The sequence below is a fragment of the Bactrocera dorsalis genome, chromosome 2 (genome assembly GCF_023373825.1).
Source record: "Bactrocera dorsalis isolate Fly_Bdor chromosome 2, ASM2337382v1, whole genome shotgun sequence".
NCBI classification, from domain to species: Eukaryota; Metazoa; Arthropoda; class Insecta; order Diptera; family Tephritidae; genus Bactrocera; species Bactrocera dorsalis.
In genome coordinates this window covers 54,262,488-54,289,287 of record NC_064304.1, presented here as the reverse complement: position 1 = coordinate 54,289,287, position 26,800 = coordinate 54,262,488, and the positions used below count along the sequence as shown (strand labels likewise).

Here is a 26,800-nt window from a genome sequence, read left to right as displayed (position 1 = left end):
ATGCTAGTGTAAAAAAATTGTTGTTGGATTGCATACTAAAATAAGTTTACGCAAATACGACTCTGAACGCTATGTATTCGGTTCGTCATAACTGATCAGCTGGTTTTTGTTTACATCAGTTTGCTTTTGTGTTGTTGTTACATTTGTGTTTAAATTTAAATTTCTTTTGGAGCAATATAATGTTATACAGGTAATATAAAAATGTGTAATAAATACAATTTAACTAAGAAAATGCGCTGTTTGACAAAAGCAAACCAACCTGATTGATAAGTAATTTACGACAACAAATTTATAACGACGTGTTCACAACCATTGTATTTTGTCTTAATTTTTGTTTATGACTTATAACATTATGACACGTTGTGAGTACCCCATATATAATATTACTTATACATATGTATATATAATAATATTATATAATATTACTAATACATGTATATAATATTACTTATTTGCTTAATAATTTTAAAAAAGAAAATATCCATATGCTTGAATAGGGGCATTTTTGCGAAAAAGAGGAATTTCAGCGAATTGCCTTATCATCACATGGCAGCGCTCCATTTCGTCTTAATTTTTGGTTAACAAATGAGGTTCAAACGAGTGTAAAATGTAATTTTTAAAGTAAAGATTTTTTAAGTAAAAAACCTGCTAAAAGTGTAAAATGCGAATTTATTTTAAAAATTATAGTGTAGTTTAATTAATTTGAAGAAAAAATGTAAATAAAGTGTGTTTATCGTGGTGAAAAAGCTTTTCGAAATGTTCGAATTTTGCGAATTTTTGAACTTTAAGGTCGAATATCTCGTAAACTACGCGTTTGCTTAGTGCTAACCCTATATATTTTTTAGTCAGGAGGACTTCCTCTTTCCAACGGTACCTTCAAATCGCGGCGCCAAATAAATCGGAATTGTGCCATACCCTTTTTATTCCCGAAATCCTGGGACGGTATACTAAAGCCGATCCAAGCATGAAAGGCAAAGCGGTCATCTTACATAGCAGATGTTTACTTTGGTTCGAAGTCTATTTATGAATTGCTTAGCAAGCCGATGAAAGTTGTATGAGTATGTAAATAAGACATAATTGATACGATTAAAATTATCACACCTCTTAATAATCGGATTACCAGAGAAACGATTTTGTCATCAGTTATCAAAGATTCTGAAAATGGCATCACAAAGGGGTTGCTTGTGTTTATTACCAAATGCTTAGTTTGGTGTGTTGTCTTGTCATATCCTGATTGATTAAACTTAAAGTTCGTTTGGGCTTAAGTTTGTTCGTACTTGAATTATTGTAATCGAAAATGTGCAAGTGTTTAGCAGGGAACGTAGCATGCTGGTGAGTTCAATAAGTTCTTCATAGTACCAAAAAGAGAATGGCATACCCCACTTTCGGGCTAAAATGTGCATGCACAGATTCACATTTAGAAAATATTGACTTAATTCGCGCTGACTTATGTTTTTGAATAAATGCAATTTAAGTTCAAAAATTTAACTAGTAAAATAAAGCGATTTTTTTGAAAAGATGGTCTAATTTTGTTGCAAAATATCTTAACAGTTTTGTCTTAAATTTACTTTAACAATAAATAGAGCTCATTGCGTTAAAAACAAGAATTTTAACTAAGATTTAGAATGGCATCACCCGATTTCGGGGTTGGTAAAGGTTCAGGAGAGCGGCTTTTCCGAAAACGTACACCAATTTTCACGGGAAAGGTCTTAAATTATTCGTTTTTAGTTCTAATTTACGAATAGGCGCGTGCCTTTAAAATCAGTATTTTCTTTGTTTTTATCAAAAAACATCGTATTTCCCGAAATCAAAAATTCACTTTTGCACTTTACACGTCTTTGGATGTTGGAATTATACTTTCTATAAGTTATATTCACGTAATTATTGATGTTCTTTCGTTAATCAATAAGATAAATAGGTTTTTTTTGTTATTTTTATAAAAATATGAAAAACTTTACAATCACTACACTTCAACGAAAATGGCAAGGTATGTTCGAAATTATGGCACAGCTGTTGTAAATTCGAATGGCCACTATCGATTCATGATCGTTTTCGAATTATCGATATTCTCAATATTTGAGGCTATAAATTTTCCTATTATGTATTTCTCATTTTTACCAATTCTCGATCAGCCTCAAATTTTGAGAGTATCGATATTTTAATTTATTTATATTTTCCCAATTATTATTATTTTTCTATTGTGTATTTCTAATTTTTACCAATTTTCTTTCAAACTCGAATATTGAGAATATCGATATTTTAATTTATTTTTATTTTTCCAATTAATAATATTTTTCTATTATATATCTCTCATTTTTATCAATTCTTGTTTAGTCTCGAATATCGAGAGTATCGATATTTCGAACCCGATCACTTCTTGTATCACTAGTTCTCAATTGAATTTCGAACAGTGATGCCATTTATAGCGTGAATATTGTGCAAAATCGAAATATTTTTTATTGTTTTTATTGCAAAAAAACAGAAAAATAGATAACGCGCCATATATATTCGTAAATTGGAATTAAAAACACGAATTTTAAGACATTTCCCGTGAAAATTGGTGCACGTTTTCGGAAAAGCCGCTCTCCTGAACCTTTACCTCGGGGTTAAAGTGGGTATGTACGGATAGATCAAGAAAATAATTAGGGGTATTCTCTTGCTCTTGCAAGATTGCAGATTGCAAAAATACTACACCGAAATACACAAGGGCACGAGAGCACCCATTGCAGAATCTAGTGATATATGAGCGACTGATTCAATCAATTTATTGTAAATGACTATTGTGCATGGCTATTGTAAATTGGCGCACCTTCTGCATACATTTTTAACAAAAAAAACTGTAACAAAACTTTATAATTTAAATAGAAATTATAAAATCTAATTAAAATTTACCTTTCTCAACAATTTAACGACGTAATATGTCTTTATGTAAAATGGCAACTACAACAGGGTTGCAATTTTATTTTTGCGTGACATTACACGCTAATATACATGGGCTTTGGTCTGACATATTTCACAGCCCTTGCAAATATTTTTCTGCGTGTGTTTGTTGTTGTGCCGTTGTAAATCTGCAATGCTTGCACCGTGCACCGGGTTTTGCAAGAGCAAGAGAATACCCCTTGTGTTTATTAAATATAAATCACATATTATTCATATATTCATATATTCATATATGTATGTACATATGTATAATATGTTTGTATATGCAAAAGTGTTCACATATTCAATTTTAGCTTGAAAAATCTTCATTATAGTTTTTATAGTTAATAAAGAAAAAAGAATCACTCGAAAGTACAAACAGAGAAAACGCTGTGAAACGCTAAAAAATTCTTCACTTTTGGTTTTTAAGGTGTGGCAACGCTGGTTTTCCTCGTAAATATAAACACTCTAATCTTTTCAGCCATAAATTTGATAAGTGATTTTAAATTACTAAATTTGGCTGAAAAATTACAAAATAAAAATGAAAAGTGAACTCATTTCAATATTAAGAGTGTATATTTAAATATAGTGAGTGAAAAACTCTTAGGGCAATTTTTGAATTTTTAAACGTGAATATTTTTAAAAATATTAGCTATTTTTACATAATTTTTAGATATTCCTCCTCTGGAGAAGCCCCCCTATCCGTACATGCCCCATTTATACGGAAATTCGGTTTTTTTACTCCTCCGCCAAAGTAATCGGAATCGTGCCGTTTTCGTGATATTTGCATTAAAAGTTAAAAAAATCATATATGTATTTCAAACGCGTGTTTCTCCGATTTATAAAGAATTTTACACTTATATTTTGGGGAAACTTTAGTATACGATCCCACGATTTCAGGGTTAAAAGTGGTATGGTTGGATAGGGCTGATGCTCCAGATTAAGAAAATATAGAATTGTTGCCGCCGCAAACTTATAGTTTCCGAGATATTTGCATTTAAAGTTGAAAAGTTTGCAAATTTTATCTTGCAATTTCTCGATTGCTAGTAATTATTTAATTCATATTATGCCTTTTTTATGCACTTATACTTCATTACATTGTTTCTACATATTTATTTTTGGGTCGGCTTTAGTATACGATCCCACGATTTCAAGGTTAAAAGTGGTATGGTTGGATAGAGCTGATGCTCCAGATTAAGAAAATATATAATTGTTGCCGCCGCAAAGTTATAGTTTTCGAGATATTTGCTTTTAAAGTTGAAAATTTTGCAAATTTTATCTTGCAATTTCTCGATTGCTAGTAATTATTTAATTCATATTATGCCTTTTTTATGCACTTATACTTCATTACATTGTTTCTACATATTTATTTTTTAGTAATTATTTAGTTATTTGTTTAAAATAAGCATTTTATATTTTACACAATTTTCATTCCATGCACAATAACAAAAGTATTCCGTGTTTACAGATATTAAGTGTTGCCATAATTACACATATATCAATGGAATGATGGAATGCGCGGCGCAACCCTTTTCTTATTGTGCAAATGCAGAGAATTGTAACTAAAATAAAATAATTAAAATAAAGCTTTATTTACAACATATATTAAAAAAATGATTATACAGAAACGTTATAGTGAAGTGTTAGTAAGTGAAAAGTGCATAATATAAGTGAAAAAGTTATCCACAATATACAAATTATCAATGTTTCAATTTTAATTGCAAATATCTTTAAAATATAAGTCAGCGGCAACTATATACATATACATATTTTCGTGATCTGGAGAACGTCACATTTCCCATCCCCGAAATCCGGGGATGCTATTCTAAATTTTACCCTTTCGGGTGCAATTCCGATTTCTTTGGCGCCACGATTTGAAGGTACAGTAGCAAAGAGGAAGTCTTCCTGATTACAAAATATATAGGGTTATAGGTACCGCAAACGTTAGTTTACGAGATTTACTTTACCACATTAAACACACTTTACTCACATTTTTCACTTCAAATTATTTAAAGTAAACTATAAACTTTTAAATAAATCCACATTTTCCACTTTTAGCAGTTTTTTGCCTAAGAAATCTTTGTTTTAAAAATTACATTTTACACTCGTAGTGAACATCATCATGTATGTGCTAAAAATTACGACGAAATGGAGCGCTGCCATGTGATAATAAGGAAATTCGATGAAATTCCTTTTTTCCTAAAAATTCCTCTATCCATGCATATGGATATGCTCTTTATTTAATTTAATAAACAAATAAGTAAGGGGCCATCCATAAATTACGTCACACCTTGAAGGGGGGGGAGGGTATCATTCAGAAGTGACATTGTGTGACAAGGGGCAGGGGGGGTCACATTTAAAAATTTGTGATGTACAAACGTGAAATTTATAGGTAAACAAAAAATGTTAAACATTTATAAACACAATCTTTGTTTTTTAATATTTAAGTTGTAACGAAGCTTTGGTATTAACATTGGAGTCACAGGGAGTGATGACAACGACGCTAAGTTTGCTCCATTATTACTACAGATATTATTAAATCTCCAAGCATCATCCCATCTGAAACAAGTTCCATATCATAGATATTGCCTTAGTGTCGAGTCATACTTATTTAAAAGATCGTGTAGCATATGTGGCCTATATTTTTCTTCATATAAAGCCACCAATCAACACAAATAGTCACATAAAAAACAAGAAGACGATATTGATACGAAAGATGTTCCTGACATCCAACTTCAGAAGAAATGAAGTACCTGATTTACCAGTAATAAATGATTAAGTATTTTAATTAGCATAATTAAGTATCTATTATTGCTTGACTAGCCATTCGTTGTGTCGTTGTGTCTGTACTTTAACATTTAACTAAATGCTGATTCTATCAAAGAATAAATAGAATAACCTGTTTTTTTATTTTTTGATAAATCCATAAAATTGGAAAATGTGTGACGTCACGAATGGGGGAGGGCTAGTGCAAAATGTGACAACTTGTGACAAGGAGGGGGGAGGGGTTAAAAAGTCCCTAAATTCGTGTGACGTATTTTATGGATGGCCCCTAATATTATATAATAATGTTATATATATTTTCACCTAATATACAAAACAACGTATTATCAAAAATAAATGCAAATCGCTGACACATAAAACAACCAAAATTTAATTATTTTATAACGAAAAATCAAATCTTGTTTCAATATGAGTGCAAAATAACCAAAAAATATATCCTCTTTATAACGAAAACTCAATATATATATATTTTTTTTTAACGCAGAAAGCAGTACTATGCGAAAGTACTTCAGTCACCCCGGGTTTCGCTCGACTAAGACTATTTTTTTAGAGCGCGGCCGAAGGCCGCCAACGCAGAAAGGAGTACTATGCGAAAATACTTCAGTCACCCCGGGTATTCGCTCGACCAGCATTATTTTTTTAAAGTGCGGCCGAAGGCCTCCAACGCAGAAAGGAGTACTACTCGAAAGTACTTCAGTCACCCCAGGTATTCGCTCGGCCAGGGTCATTTTTTTAGAGCGCAGAAGCTCCCCTATTCGCACATACCCCATTTATACGGAAATTCGGTTTTTTTTTTACCCCTCCGCCAAAGTAATCGGAAGCGTGCCGTTTTTCGCATAGATTTCCTCTCTAGATTGGAGGCCTTCGACCGTGCTTCAAAAAAATCACGCTAGTCGGACCAACACCTCGGCGTGCTGCGTTCTTTCGCGTTGAACTTCTTTATTCATTGGCAGCCTTCGGTCGCGCTTCAAAAAAATAATCCTGGTCTGACCAACACCTGGGTGCGCTCATTTCTTTCACATTGAACTCCTTTTTGCTTTGGCGGCCTTCGGCCTCACATCAGAAAAAAAGTTTACCCTGGCCGATCCAACAGCGGGATTTGTCAAGTTTTGCTCGAATAAAACTCCTTTTTGGGTTGTCGACCTTCGGTCGCGCTTCAAACTAATAACCCTGGCCGATTCAACACCAACCCGAGTAAACATTATTATTTGGCGGGCTTCAACAAAAATAACCCTTTCCAATCCAACACCGGGGTGCGTCAAATTTTTTTCGAGTAAAACTCCTTTTTGCTTTGGCGGGCTTAGGCCGCGCTTAAAAAAAATAACCCTAGCCGATCAAAAATCATTTATAAAAAAAGGAGTAATGATTTATGTATTTGGGGTATAATCTTATTATTTGACAACACGGAACACTTATGTGCATGTAATGAAATTTGTGTAAAAAATAAAATGCTTATTTTAAGCAAATATCCAAATAATTAATATAAAATAAATATGTAGAAACAATGTAGTGAAGTGTAATGTAGTAAAAGTGCATATTATAAAAGAAGGAGTAACTATAAATTGTGAAATTTCAAAATGAAATTCCAAGCACTGTTTTAACCTCTTTTGTCAACTGTGGCGTACTTATTGCTGGATCTTATTTTTCAACTTTTTTACTGAACAGGGGAATTACTAAGTTCACAAATTCAGCGATGTTCTTCTGCTATTTTTCATTTTTATAATGTATAATCACTAATTCGTACTTTTCAATAGAAGTACGACGACCCATCAATGTATTATACAAATTGTATTTAAGTTTAAATAATACACAATAATAATATGGCAAATTTCCTTAATATGTATAACTGCATATATAATTTTGGATTCCTTCTACTTCAGATTTTGCGTAAGTTCGATATATGAATTCGAGTGGCAAATTTAGCATAAAATATTTTTGAGGCAAATCGAAGAAAAGTAAAGCATTATGTTGGACAACATCAAGAAAGATAGAATACATTGCGACGAAAAAGTACCCGAAAATTGTAAATAAAACGATAATATTTTTTAATTTTTTATCAGTATTTATTTGACCACCTTCAAATTAATCTCTAACAGTCCTCGAAACACTTTTCAGAATAATTTTTTTGGAATGGCTTTCAGATCCTTCAGCGAATTTTATTTTCGATCGACTGAAAACGGGTCGTTGATCGAAGGTATTCACAACGTTTGTGGCTTTAAATTTGGCCACAATTGTACTCTTTTCGGAAAAAATACAGCTTAATCGGGAAGAATCGAGCATACGCAAAATATCCACCAAAATCATTGGAACGGACCAAGCTAATTTGTAGAAAAACCTAAAACAAGTAGTTATTTAGAAATTTTTGACTAATCAATCAGCTTTTACCAATTTACTCAACGTAGGGTTACCATTTTCCCTGATTAGTCAGGGGATTTTTACCTTCGGCACTGATTCCTGATTTTCGTGAAAAATGCACTGATTCCTGGTTTCCTCCTGAATCGGCGATTTTTTTTAACAATTTTTTTTTTGAGCGAGTGCGTGAAAAATGTTAGTATCACAGCGTTTTAGTGTACTTGCCATCAATCGAGAAAGAAAAAAATAGCATTTTTGAAATCAATTCTATAATTAATAAAGTTGTAAACGCTTTGCAAGAGAGAATTGGACAAAATTTCACTCCTTTCACTTTAACCACCAAACTCAATGCTTTAAATATGTACTAAAGGGAAACGAAGAATGTGCGAACATTCGATAAAATGTTTTCATGTCCTCACTTTTTTAATATTTTCATCAGTTGAAGAGGTCGTAGGTAGTCCAGAACAAGAAATGTCTTCAACGATTTCTATTTATGTATATTTCAGACTAACTCTTAGTTCGATATTTTCATTCATAGCAAAAATCGTCACGCACTAATGAAGTGTATCGACTTAAGCAGCTGCTATAAACAAATTGGTTGTGTTGTCGTGTTCATATTTGGCATAGTAATTAAGGACTCTCCTACCAACTTAGCAAAATTCATTTTTTTTTTGAAATATCATTTACTCTTGGAATTAAATTACAATTTCTGGGTGCTTTTTTCTTGTCACAATGTACAAGATTACGCTAACCACTGCGTTGTGCCGTAATTTTTTTGAGTTGAGAATAAGAAGCACAGAACAATTTGTAAATTGTAAAAAAAGAACAAGAAAACACTTTTGTTAATTGGTGAAATAAACTTAATTTATTGGGTTTTGGTTAAAAATTATCGTGATATAAATAGAATAATGTTGCGGGAAAATATTTTGGCCATCAGCAACATAATTGTCAATTAAGTGAATCATTAAAATAGATTGTGATTGTGATGTATCCAGTATTATACACAAATATATACATACATACCTATGTAATGTGTTACTTTGGTTCAGTAAGTGGGGGAAAAAAGTAACCTATTGGCCCTTGGAAATTACAATTATGGTGTCTCCTTCTATGCTAACTCTTCTATTTTTCTCTTTGTTTGGTTTTGATTAGCAGTATAGCATATATTGGTTACCGAATCTGTTTACAGTTTTATATGTAAAAAATCGTTTGCTAATGGGTTACCTATGCGTTATTAATATCAGCAATATCAGTTACCCTAAGAGTTATTGTTTTAGTTAACAGTTTGTTACCTCTGCGCACAAAACTGTAAGCGTACATTATTAAAAACATATGTATATATATTTATATACTCTATATATAGGGTGTGAGGAATAATAAATTTTTAAATACAGGTTGTTAATATAAACTATTCAAAAATTATTTATAGATAGCTGCCTAGTCTTTTTGTTTAATTTTTTATCGGAAATTACTTACCGATAATATCCATATAATGCTTAAGCACACGTTCCAAATACAATTGTTTTTTATTTCAATTGCATTTCATGGGCGTTTCTGTTAGCAGAATTTTTACGTTCCTTCCTGTTTGATTCTTCATCGCCCTCCGTAAGGTCCTGTAAAAGTTTTGTTTAGCGACACCAATAATAGAAGCATTTAGTAAACAAAGCATGCAAAACACAATTGCAATTTATAGAATGCTTAACAAATTAATCGGCAACCGATCACCTATCAAAATCAAGTTCTTGTCTAACAAACATCTTCACAAAATTTAGCATGGATTATTGTCCCAGGCAACGGTGCGAACTTCGGACAAAACATTAATGTACACATTTACAAGTCTTGTTAATCTACAATAATAAAAGTTTTAATTATAAAAATAAAAGAGAAATCAGAAAACTTACCTTTGCTAAAGTTTCGCCTTGGTTTTCGTCTATAGATAAATTTAAAAGAATTTTTGAACGAAAATAAAAGACTTTGTATTTGAGATCAAATTCATAAACAGTATATGTATAAAGATTCTGCAAAAAAACCTTTTAGGTGTGTTAAATGTGAACAAAATCATCTAACACTGATTGCACTAAATCGAAAGAAACAGCAGCGTGCTGTGCGCACTGTGGAGAGAGTACACTGCATTCTATAAAGAATGAAAAGTATACAAGCAAACAACCCATCGATTTTTTAAATTACAAGAAAGAAACTACAAGTCCAGTAATCAATACGATACTCGGTCTACTTCACCCAGTCAAATTATTCTTCCAAATTGTTGGAGAACGGCCCTCAGGTACCGACATGTAACCCTTCCCAACCCATATCCTCGTCAGTCGTTAATAAGGAATCAATACTGAAGGAAGTGGAAGGGCTTATTCAGTAAATGGTAATGCAGATGACTATCCAATTTACACAAATGAAATCAACTCATGACATCAATTAATTAATGCAATTATCGCAAATGGCTAGAAGAAAATGTCGACTCCAACATCTCCATTTCTTCTGAGGAAGATATCGATTACGCAGCATACACAATGCTGTCCATATAAGTATCCCAAAAGATAGAACCATACAGAGCGTCCACAAGATTGACATATGTACATCTCTGGTCCATTGAGATAATGACGAAACAGAGAGAGATGATACGTCTAAGGGATGCTTGGCAAGTCAGTAGAAAACCTAATGACAAAGTACTTCTCAATCGTGCCACAAACGAGCTCAAGCATGTTGTCTGCAAATTTTGCAAAAGATGCCAACCAATTTTTAAAAGCAGAAAGCATTGTAGCAGGACCAATGCCGAGGTGTTTGCCACACAACTCCAAAACACGTTTACTCCTAACGAGTTTAGCGATGGATCCAGCAATGCGGCAGTCAGCAATTTTTGGGTGTTACTGGTCAAATGGAATTTTCTGCATCTAGCATATTATTCAATTTAAAGGAAAAACTACCAATGCCATGTTATTTGCTGCTTGAGTCATACTTGCATAATCGGACGTTCTATGTCAGATCCATTGATGCTGAATCGGGTTTGAGACCTACTCGTGTTGGCGTGCCCCAAGGCAGTGGACTATATTCTTTATACAGCAGACCTTCGACAGATCAACTTTGACTCCACAATGACGGCAACCTATGGCGATGACACTGCTCTGCTAGCATCAATTGGCAACCTTAATACTGCTCCACACAACAGATGCAATTGAATGCTCTAAAAAACCAAATGGAATATTGTCATTAGTACCGAAAAGTCCGTACAAGTAGTACGAGCATAAAAATTGCCTCTAAAAGGTTTAGTTGTTATCAAAAACACATGCACAAAATATTTCGTAATTACAATTTATAAGAGGCGCACTTGATAATATTACGTAAAAAAAACTTAGCTAAGATTAAAGTTGGCATAGCTATACTGACTCCTGGCCAAAATCCCAGGCCCAGTCTGAAGAATAAGTTCCTAATTTATATGGTCATACTTAGGCTGTTCTGGACGTATGACATTCAAATCTAGGATAATGCAGCGAATTCAAGCTTAAAAGGAATTCAACTTTTTAAAATAAGAGTCTGTGCATCACAGTAGGTGCTCCTTTCTATGTGAGCAACGATGTTCTCCACCGGGATCTATAGTTGCTTACTGTAAAGGACACAATCGAAGAATTTAGCGGCTACGCTGGCCAGGTCATGTTGTCCGGATAGACGAAAACTCTCCAGCTCTGAAAGTATTCGACGCAGTACCCGCCGGGGGAAGCAGAGGAAGAGGAAGACCCCACTCCATTGGAAGGACCAAGTGGAGAAGGACCTGGGTTCGCATGGAATATCCAATTGGCGCGCTGTTGTTAACTCCGCTATAATCGCGTAAGCGGTGTCTACGCCAGTGAAGAAGAAGAAGCACAAATTTTTTTCTTTCATTACACAAATTTTCATCGATTGATCTGCAGCATTTTATGAGAAAATAATTTTACAACTTTATAGTATTCTAAAACTCAACCTCCAATAACATTAACAAAAGCGTGAAATTGGGCGAAATATTTATATCACGAAGTATGCGTCTGATCCCTCACATAATGACGTGTTAATTCTTAAAATCGGTGATTTAGCGAAATTTTCAGGGTCCACTTGACGTGGAGGACCCAAATGTAAGATTATTAAAAGAAGTTTATCTAATAAAATATACATATATGTATATCTAATAGCTTCTCCTAAGTCTGATTAAATAAATTTTAAAGTTGAAAATGATCCTTCAGCCGGCAAGTGAGTTGCGGGAGCAGCTAGGACAATAAATTTTAATTTTTGAAAAAATTTATTCTCGCGGTATGTTTAATTCTTGTAAAGGGTGGTCTAATTCGAAGTTCCCTATTTCTTAAAAAAAAAAAACACAGAAACTTTGTTTAAAAAATATATTGCGGGAATATTTATTATCATTCGAAAGAACTTGTTATTTCCTTTACTGCCTGCGTGCTGGATGTGGTATATTCACTCTGTTGCGAATAGTACGCTCGGTAGGCCGATTATGTTGAGATTGTTTACAGAACTTGAATTTTTGTATTTGTAAACGTTGTTCTGGCGCAAGTCTTTCTATGATGAAATGCCAAACAGTTCTGAACAAAAATAAAAAAGTGCCTCTACTTGGAATTTGATAATTTAAGTGAAAAATTGACGTAAAGTTGCCGCTTTATTTAGGGAAGCGTCGAGGCTAACGCTGATAGGTAAAAACGCGCCACTCACGCTCTATATCGGCATAATATGGTCGAAACAATCATGTTTACGATTGTTTTCCCATATTGGTAAAGTTTCTTTTTTATTCATTTGTTCAAGTATTGATTCTAGTTCATCATCGGTGGTTAAATTAGTTTTTGGAGACTCCAACGAAGTTTCTTAACATTTTATTTTAGATTCACACTTCAAATTATTAATCTAATGCCCTTTTTGAGTCTGATAATAAAATCGGATACCTGGGGTTTAAATAAGCGTTATCTAAAACTCTCAGGAACTTGCGGCTTCGCCATCCAGCTTAGTTCAACTTTAATTCTACTAGAATACCAAGTAAAAAATATGAAATTTAAGCGCGATGTCATATGCTGGATTAAGAATTTCACAAGTTTTTTTCAATGAGCTGACAATCGTTATTAGACGATTTAAGCAAAAATATTTAAATCAAGTAAACGATTAAACATATTGTATGAATTGAATCATGCATCCATATTCCCTTATACAAGTTTTCAAATCGAAACAGATTCAACAATGTATATGTTCTATGTTTCTTTACTACGGTTTAAATTTTCCTGTGAATTGCATCAATTTCCTTTTAAAAAACCAAGCAAATTTATAACATTTTATTATAAGGGTGGTATTTTTAAGCACGTCGTGTACTATTTAACTTAAAAATTTTATTGTTCATTTTCATTTTGAACCGAACCATTTTATCTGAATGGATTTCGACTCGATTTCCGCAAATAAATTAAAAGCGGTTTTGTTTGTGGTTCGGTTTAAAGCCTGTAAAAAGAGGCGTTTCGGTTCAAAACCAGTTTACAGCTGGTAACAATTGTCACAGCTTAATGCTGCAATTAGCGACCGACGTTCCGTAATTATCGGTCGTACCAAACGAAATTTGTCGAAAGTTATGCCCGTAGTGGCATCATAGAAATTTGTTGTTCATTTTGAACAATGTTGCGATTGTGTATACATACTTATGTACATAATTTTGCACACATCTAGCATTTCATTACAATTTTTCATAATGTAAGGTCAAAACTAAAATCCAACTATCCAATAGTTATAGGTATAAATGATTGTATTCGAAGGTCTGAGTAAGTTTACGAATGTTTCAAATATTTTCAAGTTTATTTTTTAATTCATACAAAATATAGAGACTGGCAACCCAGTATTGTAAGAAAGTAATTAGCTGCCTCGAGTCAACGGGAAAATCAAATTTTCGCGGACATCCACGTTACAGTCAGTGAAAGCGGACCGAACAAGCGATGGTGAGTGTTCATTTTCATTGCGCTCCCATGAGAAAAGTAACGATGAATCATTGTCGAAGTCTTGTATTCTATAATTATTGGGCAACACTTATTTTCATGTTTCGACAAGCAGCTGCAGCCGTTTTTCAATACTTATATATGTACATATGTAATTTATTTCCATTATTTTTTCAATTAGATCGAATACATACCTAACTTTTATGTACGTTTAGTTTACCGAATTTGTTAAGATGAAAATAACAAGGTATTAGATAGAAGCCCCCCTATGTTTACTTTGTTACAAGTTAGTATCTACTGAATATTAACGTGATTTGCAAGAAAAAGATGCCCAAGAAAGACTGGAAAGTAATGGATAATATTGAAACAAATGCAACAAATATACAAATAACACTGTTAAAGAAAATAAAGTAAAATCCCTCCACAGCCGGTACGATGTCTAAGAATAATTGTCTCGGATTTTATTCGATTAAAACAAATCTGCCTCAATTTTCGTTCATCTTTTGGATATTTGTTTGCATTTCTGGACATACATACATATATATGTATATATGGAAAAATTATTAAAAGATAATTAAAGGACTATCGTAAGCACTGTATGAAAAAATGCATCGTTATTAATTTCACCATCAAAGAACCGACAGAATTAATACAATAAGGTTTGTATTTTTACACGATTTAATATAAAATAATGTGTACATCAACTTCTAACTGCTATGTGTGTACATAAACTTTGTATAACCTACGTATGTTGTTGTTGTGTACCTAAACATTTTACCATATACTGTACTTATTTCGGTATTTTAACTTGTACTGTGACCTCATTTCATATATTCCCTTTCACAAGCGGTACTATTTGATGACGTCGTATCGCCAAAAAGATATCTAAACTGCACATATGTATAGCATATGTACGTATAAACATTCACATTGGTACAATAACTTGTGCTGTGACCTAATTTCATGTTTCCTTTTCCAACGGTACTTTGTGATGACGCCATAATGTCACTGGAAAGAAGTTTCAGTGAAAAGAATATCAACACTATACATATACAAAAAATCAATGGGCCGTATCGTGCGGACTAAATATAAAAGCTAGCAAGACGAAGCTAGTATTGTTCACAAGGAAACACAGAATTACAGAAGTTATGCCGCCATTAATAAATGGTACCAGGCTAACGATATTAGAGAAGACAAGATACTTGGGACTAATCAGAGGCCGTAAGCTTTTATAGTAACCAAACTTATCGTGCGATTGTGTACTGTGATACAGTCTCAAGTCTCTAAATTTAAGATCCTAAGTTAGAGACAATTTTTGCGACTTGAGACTATTTTGCTATTCTGTAACACAGTCCAAAATCCATTACATTTTATTATTCAGAGATGTTTTTACACTTGAATGAAAATAAATATGTCGATAACAAATATTAAATTTTCTATAACATAGTCAAAAACATAATCTATGTAGGACTAAGAAATGCAACCGTGCGGACTGGACATTTTTGACACGCGACAACACTGACTGAACGAAAAGGGGACGCGAGCTTTGTTAATAAGTATTTTCTATTGTGAAGTGTATTAAGCATCCAAGTATATTGTAAAGTAGCAGTTATTTAAAGAAAGCATTGATAGTTTGTGAAGTTGGCTAAAGTGAGATAAAATAAAGTGAATTCTATTGAAACAGCGAAGTTGATCCAATTCTATTGGTGTGCATCAGCCATTGGTTACAGCAGACCGGACTTAGCGAGTCCGCTACGTTTCCTTTATATCGGTCAGGTTGGCCGTACGCTATACTCGTCATTTGGAGGCTCAACGTGAGCTATCCTACAAATTGGGGGCTCAACCGACGAATTGAGGGCATATTCTTGCATTTGGCTATTGTTTCGGCTCAGCACAGCTTAATTTTATTTGGCGGTATTGTGCACTGCAGAGCAACTCGGAGGCAGCAGCATCTAGCATTAGATCGAGACTCGGTAGAGCAGCGAGTCAAACGTGAGCGTCGGAAGCAGTTATAAATACAGTTCTAGTGTGGAAGCAGTTATAAATACAGGTGAGGTATAGTTATAGTGCAAGAGTACAGTTCTAGAAGCATATCACGTTACGGTACATACATATACATACAACAATCAAGTCGGAGTTGGTTTGCGTCGGCAAACAAACAAATAGCGAAACGGTTGCGCCGCAATAGCGCACCAGAAGCAGCGAAGAGTCAAGCGTTTTATAGAAGCATAGCAAGCAGCAAGTTTTTGGAGGTGCATAAAATACAGGTGAAGTACAGCTTTGATACACTTGAGTCTTCTAGAAGCATAGCAAGCAGCGACGTTACGGTACATGTTCAACAATCAAGTTGGAGTTGGTTTGCGTCGACAAATAAGCATACAGCGAACGGTTGCGCCGCAACAGCGCATCAGAATCAGCGAAGAGTGCAAGAGTTTTCTAGAAGCATAGCAAGCAGCGACGTTACGGTACGTGTACAACAATCAAGTTGGAGTTGGTTTGCGTCGGCAAACAAGCATACAGCGAAACGGTTGCGCCGCAATAGCGCATCAGAAACAGCGAAGAGTACAAGATCGACGGCAACACACGTACACAAGTGTAACAATCAGCGAGGTTGAGCGTCAGCAACAAGTCGGCAACAAACAGGTTGCGGTTGGCTCGTGGTTTCGAACGAGCAGTGTGAAAACGGTTGCGCCGCAACAGCGCAGCAGAATCGGCAACGCATAGGTTGCAGTTGGCTCGTGGTTTCGAACGAGCAGTGTGAAAACGGTTGCGCCGCAACAACGCAGCAGAATCGGCAACGCATAGGTTGCAGTTGGCTCGCGGTTTCGAACGAGTGTGTGAAAACGGTTGCGCCGTAACAGCGCAACAGAATCGGCAACGCATAAGTTGCGGTTGGCCCGTGTTTTCAAACGAGCAGTGTGTGGAAACGAGCAGTGTGTGAAAACGGTTGCGCCGCAACAGCGCAGCAGAATCGGCAACACATTAATCGGGGACAGTTCTGGTTGTCAAGCGAAACATTCATCAAAACGGTTGCGCCGCAATAGCGCAACAGAAGCAGTGGATACGGCAACACAGGTGCATAGGCGTAACAGACAGCGAGCGTTACGCGTTACGATCAAGTTGGCAACGAACGGGTTGCAGCAGCAGAGTCGGCGTGAAGCGGTGAAAAGTGTATTGGCAACGGCAGCGTACATCGAGGATTACAGGTTACGTTCATATTATTAAGTTTTTTAAATTGCTTATAATTTATTTCTATATTATAAATTTAAATTAATTTTTATTAAATTAACATTGTAACATAAGGTCATAATACTTATATCATTGTATTGTTGTATTGAATATTGTAAAGGAGTACTCAAAATGGAGGCTCAGACCATATTAAACATGACAGTGACAATGTTAAAAGAAAGGTTAAAAGAAGCAGGGCTACCGACAAATGGACGCAAGAAGGAATTACGAGACAGACTTCTGACACACTACGGTCTTCTAAACGATGACGACGAAAGCGAGAGTGAGGTCGAATCAGTGGAACCGCTTTGTGAAAGTGTGTTGGGTAAAGGTCCGGTGCCAGCCACGGTTCCTCATTTTACATTTAGGGAAATTGAAGAAAGTTTAGCGTCATTTAACGGTACAGACGGGCAGGAAGTAAATCAATGGGCAGAATCTTTTGAAGAAAACACACATATAGTAGGCTGGTCGGAAATTCATAAATTTATTTACGCAAAACAGCTTCTCAGAGGAGCTGCTAGGGCATTTATTCGAAGTCAAACCGGTATCCGTGATTGGATATCTTTGAAACAAGCTTTAATTGACGAATTCGAAACATCATTTTCATCAGCTGAGGCACATAGGCTTTTAAGGAATCGTCAAAAGAGACATAACGAGACATTTATTGAATTTTTATATGCCTTAATGGAAATAGGGAAACGGGCAAAACTGGAGGAAGCCAGCGTAATAGAATATTTTATACTAGGGATTCCCGATTCAAAATTGAACAAGTCGGTTTTATACCAAGCAAGGAATATAAGGGAATTAAAAGAGCAAATAAAAATTTATGAGAAAATTAAATATAAACTAAAGGTGGAAGTTGAAAACAGAGTTAGTATTAAGGAAGATAGGAAGGAAAATACTCAACGTACAATTCTAAACCGCGCATGTTTCAAATGTGGCGAAACTTCGCATATAGCAAAGGATTGCACAAGTCAACAATTTAGATGTTACAAGTGCAACAAAGTCGGCCATAAACGCAACGAATGTCCGACAGTTCAAACGAAAGGGGGAAGAGACAATTTAAATACAATTACCGAAGTAGCGTTCAAACCTTCAGAGGCAGATTTTGGTCTAAAGTTTAAAATGGTAAAAGTAGGGAATGTAATTTTTCCTTCGTTAGTTGATACAGGTAGTCGTTTGTGTTTGATAAGGGTAGATACAGTCGAAAAACTTAATCTTAAAGTTAAGCCAAACAAAGATAAAAGAGTGTTAGGCGGAATCGGTAATTCAGAAGTGGTCACGCTAGGTAGTTTCGAAACCAGAGCTAAAGTAGATGATATTGAGATAAATATCATTTTTCATATTGTCAACAATAGGGATCTTCAATATCCGGCATTAATAGGACGTTCAATTTTGGGTCAAGTCGATTTAATTGTTAGCGAGGAGAGCGATAGGTTTCTAAGGAAGGATAAACCAGATATTTGTCAGGAGGACAACAAAAAGTATAATGGTAAAATTGCAGAAGAGGCAGAAATAGCAGCTTTTAGTATGATTTGTATAGATGAGCAGGAGCCGGAATCAACGTATGATTTGTCACATCTCGATAAGGGAAAAATGTTAGAAGTGGAAAAGCTGATTGCTCAATATGAGCCAAAAAGAATCAAATTTTCCCCGGTAGAAATGAAAATTGTTTTAAAGGACGATGTACCGGTGTATCAGCCACCTAGGCGTGTATCATTTCAAGACCAAATAATCGTAGATGCTCAAGTAAAGCAATGGCTAGATGAGGGTATTATTACTTCAAGCGTATCCGATTACGCGTCGCCGATTGTGCTTGTGTCTAAAAAAGATAAATCAAAACGTTTATGTTGCGATTATCGCAAATTAAATGAGAAAATTCTGCGCGATAATTTTCCAATGACATTAATTGACGAGGTAGTCGAGAAGCTCCAGGGACATAAAGTTTTTACCACATTAGATTTGGCTAATGGATTTTTGCATGTTCCTGTCGAAGAAAGTTCTAGAAAATATACATCGTTTGTAACAATGAAAGGCCAATTTGAATTTAAATTCGTGCCGTTTGGTATCTCAAATTCACCAGCGGTATTCTGTAGATTTATCCATTCGATTTTTAAAGACCTAAAAGATGAGGGAAGTGTAGTCACTTATATGGATGATTTAATTATTCCATCCACAGACGAGGAAGAGGGGTTAATAAAACTAAAGAAAGTTCTTAGAGTAGCATCAGATGCTGGGCTACAAATTAAGTGGAAAAAGTGTAATTTTTTGAAGCGTAAAGTAAATTTTTTGGGGTATGTAATCGAAGATAGCACAATTCGTCCGTCTGATGAGAAAACCAGAGCGGTTAAAGCTTTCAAGCCACCTAGAGACAAGAAAGCCATTCAACAGTTTTTAGGGTTAACATCATACTTTCGGAGATTTATTCAAAACTATGCGCTAGTGGCTAAGCCATTATCAGATCTTTTGAGAAAAGATCAACATTTCAAGTGGGAGGAAGAGCAGGCGATTGCTTTCGAGCAACTTAAGTCCTCACTATCACGATCTCCAGTTTTAGAATTATATAATCCAAATGCAATTACGGAAGTTCATACAGATGCATCAAAGCACGGGTATGGGGCGGTAATGTTGCAAAAGACGGCAGAGGATGAATCATATCATCCAGTGCAATTCATGAGCCAGAAAACAAGTTCAGCGGAAGAGAACTACCATTCTTATGAACTTGAAGTACTCGCCATCGTCAACGCACTAAAGAAATGGAGAGTTTATTTATTAGGTTTGGAATTCAAAATTGTAACGGATTGCAACGCATTTGCTATGACATTAAGGAAGAAAGACGTTCCGCCACGAGTAGCTAGATGGGCAATGTTTTTGCAAGAATTTAATTATACTATAGAACATAGGTCAGGATCTAAAATGAAGCATGTCGATGCTTTAAGTAGGTTAGCGTGTATGTTAGTAGATGAATCATTACAGCACAGATTAAAAGAGGCACAGGAAAAGGATGAATGGGCGCGGGCAATTCGGAAAATATTGGAAAACAGTTCTTACGAAGACTTTTTTATCTCTCGTGACATATTGTACAAGGATCCGGCAAAGGAACTAATTGTGGTACCTAAACAAATGGAGAACGAGATCATTTTGTTAGCACATAAGCAAGGGCATTTTTCAATTAAAAAGACATGCGATTGTGTAGGGAAATACTACTACATTCCAGGGCTCGAGGGAAAGGTCAGAAATATAGTAAGCAGCTGTGTCGAATGTTTAATAATGAACACAAAGTGTGGCAAAATGGAAGGATTATTGTCGCCAATTGAGAAAGAAGATTATCCCTTAGGGACATTTCACATTGATCATGTAGGTCCGATGACAACGACCGGGAAACAGTACAAATATATTTTAGTTGTGATCGACGCGTTTACAAAATTTGTGTGGCTCTACCCAACAAAAGATACAAGCGCGGAGGTGGTTATAAAGGGTGATTTTTTAAGAGCTTGATAACTTTTTAAAAAAAAAAAAAACGCATAAAATTTGCAAAATCTCATCGGTTCTTTATTTGAAACGTTAGATTGGTTCATGACATTTACTTTTTGAAGATAATTTCATTTAAATGTTGACCGCGGCTGCGTCTTAGGTGGTCCATTCGGAAAGTCCAATTTTGGGCAACTTTTTCGAGCATTTCGGCCGGAATAGCCCGAATTTCTTCGGAAATGTTGTCTTCCAAAGCTGGAATAGTTGCTGGCTTATTTCTGTAGACTTTAGACTTGACGTAGCCCCACAAAAAATAGTCTAAAGGCGTTAAATCGCATGATCTTGGTGGCCAACTTACGGGTCCATTTCTTGAGATGAATTGTTGTCCGAAGTTTTCCCTCAAAATGGCCATAGAATCGCGAGCTGTGTGGCATGTAGCGCCATCTTGTTGAAACCACATGTCAACCAAGTTCAGTTCTTCCATTTTTGGCAACAAAAAGTTTGTTAGCATCGAACGATAGCGATCGCCATTCACCGTAACGTTGCGTCCAACAGCATCTTTGAAAAAATACGGTCCAATGATTCCACCAGCGTACAAACCACACCAAACAGTGCATTTTTCGGGATGCATGGGCAGTTCTTGAACGGCTTCTGGTTGCTCTTCACCCCAAATGCGGCAATTTTGCTTATTTACGTAGCCATTCAACCAGAAATGAGCCTCATCGCTGAACAAAAGTTGTCGATAAAAAAGCGGATTTTCACATTTCGAACCGAACACTGATTTTGGTAATAAAATTCAATGATTTGCAAGCGTTGCTCGTTAGTAAGTCTATTCATGATGAAATGTCAAAGCATACTGAGCATCTTTCTCTTTGACACCATGTCTGAAATCCCACGTGATCTGTCAAATACTAATGCATGAAAATCCTAACCTCAAAAAAATCACCCGTTAGATAGGCTTTCGAAACAAGCTGACATTTTCGGCAACCCGCGTAGAATTATATCTGATAGGGGATCAGCGTTCACTTCACAAGCGTTTAAAAGTTATTGCGATAATAACAGTATTCGGCATTTACTCATTACGACGGGGGTGCCCAGAGGAAACGGACAAGTGGAACGAATACATAGGGTAGTAATACCAATGTTAGCTAAGTTATCTCATCCGAATACTTCACAGTGGTACAAGTATATCGGGAAGGTTCAGCGATTTATAAATAATTCCCCAAATCGAAGTACAAAACAGGCCCCATTTAAGATTTTAACAGGTTGTGACATGCGGGTAAAAGAAGACCTTGACTTAAACGAAATTTTAGAAAACGAAGCAATTATGGAGTTAAACGATGAACGTGATAAGTTACGTGAAATAGCCAAAGAAAACATACAGAAAATTCAAGAAGAGAATATGAAGTCATTTAATAGAAAACGTAAAAAGGCAATAGAATATAACATTAATGATTTGGTCGCAATCAAACGAACACAATTTGGTAACGGAATGAAGTTACGACCTAAATTCTTAGGACCTTACAAAGTAACTAAACGATTAAAACACGGTCGATATGAAGTAGAAAGGGTTGGAAATAATGAGGGACCTAAAACAACATCGACCGCTGTGGACTATATGAAAAGGTGGTAGCATTATTCGAGGCGAATAAGTAGTCAGGAATGGCCGGGTTGTAGGACTAAGAAATGCAACCGTGCGGACTGGACATTTTTGACACGCGACAACACTGACTGAACGAAAAGGGGACGCGAACGGAAAAAAACTAATAACGGACGACACTTGCATAGCGGACGGCGACCTGTAAAGTTTAAGCACAAGCTTTGTTAATAAGTATTTTCTATTGTGAAGTGTATTAAGCATCCAAGTATATTGTAAAGTAGCAGTTATTTAAAGAAAGCATTGATAGTTTGTGAAGTTGGCTAAAGTGAGATAAAATAAAGTGAATTCTATTGAAACAGCGAAGTTGATCCAATTCTATTGGTGTGCATCAGCCATTGGTTACAGCAGACCGGACTTAGCGAGTCCGCTACGTTTCCTTTATATCGGTCAGGTTGGCCGTACGCTATACTCGTCATTTGGAGGCTCAACGTGAGCTATCCTACATCTATATCTTAATATATAAAAATCACGTGTCACGTTGTTTGATTTCGATGGACTCCTAAACTACTAAACCGATTTTAATGAAATTTTTAACACTGTGTGCAGTTTGGTCCAACTTGAAAGATAGGATAGTTTATAACTCTCCTTATAGTCGCATTATTTATTTATTGCAAATTATTTGTTTATTATTAGCAAAGAGCTATCCACCAGTTGGTGGCGCTAACAGCGGTATTGAGTAAGTGCGGTATGTTACAGTAGATGGCGCTACATTTCTTTCTAAATTTTCATGGATTTAGGCTGTCATAACAAAAGCTGCCACTTGCTAAAAACATTAAATGAAGATGCGTTGTTTGAAGTTTATATTATTTGTGGTAAAGTTATACGAGTCTATGACTTCCAATATTCTAAATTTAAGAAAAAATCACATACAATCCGTGAAATAAATAAAGCAATGCTGCCACTCTTTTCCAGTAAATTTTCCTCGAATTTGGGAGATTTCAGAGGAATTTAGGAAATCGCAGAGTTGATTTCTGCATGTATTTCCTAAATGCAAAAAAAAATTTCATTTAGTTGCATTTAGGTATAGAATTTTGTATGGCTAAATGTACATTTGGAGTTAAATTTAGAGCTATATGTGCTATTGCAGTAGATGGCGCTACATGAGAATACATTTATTGACACTTATTTGTGATACTAATGGCCTTGAACAGAGTTCAAAAAGCGTTTTAACTATTTCAAATAAAAATTGGGCGGGGCGAAGTTCGCCGGGTCAGCTAGTCTTATATATAAAAATAAAACCGTTTTCGTTGTCACGGCATCACTTGTGAATGGCTGAACCGATTTGGCTGTTTTTTTTTGCTGTATTTGTTATTATTAGCAGAAGGTTCTTATGTAAGAAAACAGCCCTTTTCTTTTTCCCATACAAACGTTTTATTTTGTATATACATACATACATATGTACATACGTATGTAAGTAAAAATTATTGTTTGTTTGTTAGTAACGCTAACGCTCGAGAACGGCGGAACCAATCTTCATGAAATCAGAAGTTGTTCGCTGCGGATCTGGAAAGGGTTAGATATAAAAAAACCATATACTTTTCATAAGGAAAAGTCGAAAAATTGGAAATTTCCAAAAAGTGACTTTTCATACAATTCTTTTTTGTTTTGTTTTTCAATATTTTGATTTGTAAATTATTTGAATCGTTCAATTTCGGTCGCTTGCTTTTTTATTCCGGCTATTTAAAAGAAAAATTATTGAAAACTAGCTGACCCCGCATACGTTGTCCTGCGTGAAATTATGTGTTTTGAAATGAAAAGAAAATTGAATTTACGTTGTGTTAAAAATCTTTTATTTTCGATTTTTCTAAATTTTTTTCAATGTAACGCAGTTTGATAAACGACATTTTTTAGTTTCTATTCCGGAGCGTAAATGTACAGAGAAGATGGTTTTCCAACTCGGGAACACGCCACGTATAACTGGCATGCACTCATGCAATCGTAGTTACGATAATTTGGCAAATTTTCCAACTCGGGAACACGCCACGTATAACTGGCATGCACTCATGCAATCGTAGTTACGATAATTTGGCAAATTTAGCATATACATTCGTGATGAGTTCACATTTCGTTGAAATAAATTGACAAAAGGCAGGTGGAATTGATATCAAACCACTGGAACCGAAATTTGCCTATTTCCAATTCTTATCGAATACGATGTAAAATGTCTTCGGCAATTTTGTAATTTTGTTCGTATTCCAAAATTGACGCGAATTTGAAGGCTGATATGTAGAAATGACCATCGCGAAAAGTGTGCGAACTTCAGTGGCATGCAAAGTGGCTATCGAATCGTCCATCGTTTCCATTGATTATCATGTTCCAGCAATTGTAATTGCTTGCATGCTTCTCAAAAAGTTACACACACTCTACTATTCACAGCGCGCAATGACTCAAATGAAATTGAACCACGTACATTTATCAATAGTAACCGAAGTTATTAGCAATCGTCGTTTTTCGGGTGGATTTCGTCATACGTGAGGAGGACTTTATTAATTTTATTAAATGAAAAACAAAATATATATTTTCATAATAGCGTTTATTCCATAGGGTTCCATAATTTCACTTATATTTTTACAAATCGCTATTGAACAACTTGGCATTTTGAAGTAAACACTGAGCTCAACACCAAGCGCGCTCTAGAAAGCAACTAATAGCCTCTATACCCTTCACTGCTTCTCTATATTCTAATGCTTTTTGATAAACTATATTTTTAGTTTTATGTTCTGGCGCATAAATAAATAATGTTGATGGTTTTCCGACACGGGAACAGGCGACATATAATTGGCCATGTGCAAAACATGGATTTTCTAGGTTGATGCCACATTACACTTAGCGACTTCCCTTGCGATTTATTTATTGACATTGTAAATGCAAGCGGCACTGGAAACTGTAAACGTTTAAAGCTGAATGGTATGTCGTTCTGTATCATAGGGATGCGTGGGATTAAAACATCTTCGCTTTTGTACTTCCCTTTCAAAATTGTGGCTTCGATGACGTTGTTCAATAATTTCTTCACCGCAAGCCGGGTACCATTACACAGGCGGGCTTATGTTCCGTAACATAATAATTACTGATCCGGTTTTTAATTGCAGATTATGAGGTGGTAAGCCGGGCAATTCTAGCGAATTTAAAAATTCCGTTGGATAATTGACAACTTCATCTTCATTAGTAATGGAATCAACTGATTTGTAATTCTTCAAATCGGCAGCTATTTTCTCTTGAATATGAAAATTCATTTCATTCACATCAGTACGCACACATTCTTCTTTGAATGGTGGGTGGTGGTTACACCAGATCAAATTGATGAAATCATTTCTGCGGAAATTCCTCATGCAGAGAAAGATCCATTATTCTACGAAGTGATGAAAACCTTGCAATAAATGCTCGAAACACTATCCACTTGCTTTTCTTTCGGATTCGCAAACTGGAAATGATGGATATCCACTCTATCGTCGTAGCTCATCAGACGACTATACAACTTAAGAGTAGTGAATATCGAAGTTGACAACATATGGATCGTACGTAATTCTCCACTGTTATCTAATTCACATTCAAAACTCATATCAATGTTTAGTATTGCAGTTTGGTAAAATCTATAAAATACGCTTGTACTTACGTCATCAAAGGAACCAATATGGCGGTTATTGGTCTTGAACGATACAGTCGATACGTGAACTGCAATAAAGCGCTTTGTAGGGTATTTACTTTTGCAATTCATGAACGTTTTTCGACTGTTGTGCGTCTCGCAGTTCATTTGAAGAATGGCTAAAGAGTGTTTTTCAACCCAGAAAATACAGTACAGCCAGCGGAAACACTTCCAACAACATTGACATTTTCCTCAAAAATAATACAATTGCTAAGTATTTGGAATAGAAGAAAAGAACTGCAATCAAATACGCAGTGAAATAGATTATAAATGGTTCAGTAATCAGTCGTTGATTATGTATTATACCACGTGCATCCCAAAAGACTGATGTCACAACCTTTCCATCCGCCTTTTTCGTTTTTCCACGCCTGAGAACCGGTTCATCATGTGCAGTCCACTAGAATTACTGTCGATTGGACTCCAGTGAGAAATGATGGAACTATATTTCTATCACCGTACTTAAACATTTCTCAGAATTAGTTGTTTTTGTTGGATTATGAACTTGCGAGCACCTACTTTGCAACTCAACGGTGAATTTCCCTGAGCCCAAATTCAACAGTATTTTCCCCAAGAAAGCAATGCTTTATTGACACACGAAATGCTTTATGATACACTTTTTTTTTGTTACAAGTTGCTTCTCAAAAATGCTATATCTCATTAACTAATAGTAATAATGCAACTAATAGAAATCATATAGATGGTAGTAGTAGTATTATCTATGTATCAGCCACAGTGAAGCGTGGACGGGTCCTCTAGTTATATATGTTGACTTTGTTTCATAATATT

General features: G+C 35.3%; 1 long non-coding RNA gene across 1 annotated transcript in view; it reads left to right on the top strand.

Moving 5' to 3' along the window:
- Positions 1 to 1,167: 1,167 nt before the first annotated feature.
- LOC125776385 (uncharacterized) overlaps positions 1,168 to 26,800 on the top strand; it is a 114,112-nt gene continuing 88,479 nt past the window's right edge. The window contains exon 1 of the long non-coding RNA XR_007421655.1: positions 1,168 to 1,332. This is a non-coding gene — a long non-coding RNA (uncharacterized LOC125776385). The remainder of the gene's footprint in view (positions 1,333 to 26,800) is intronic.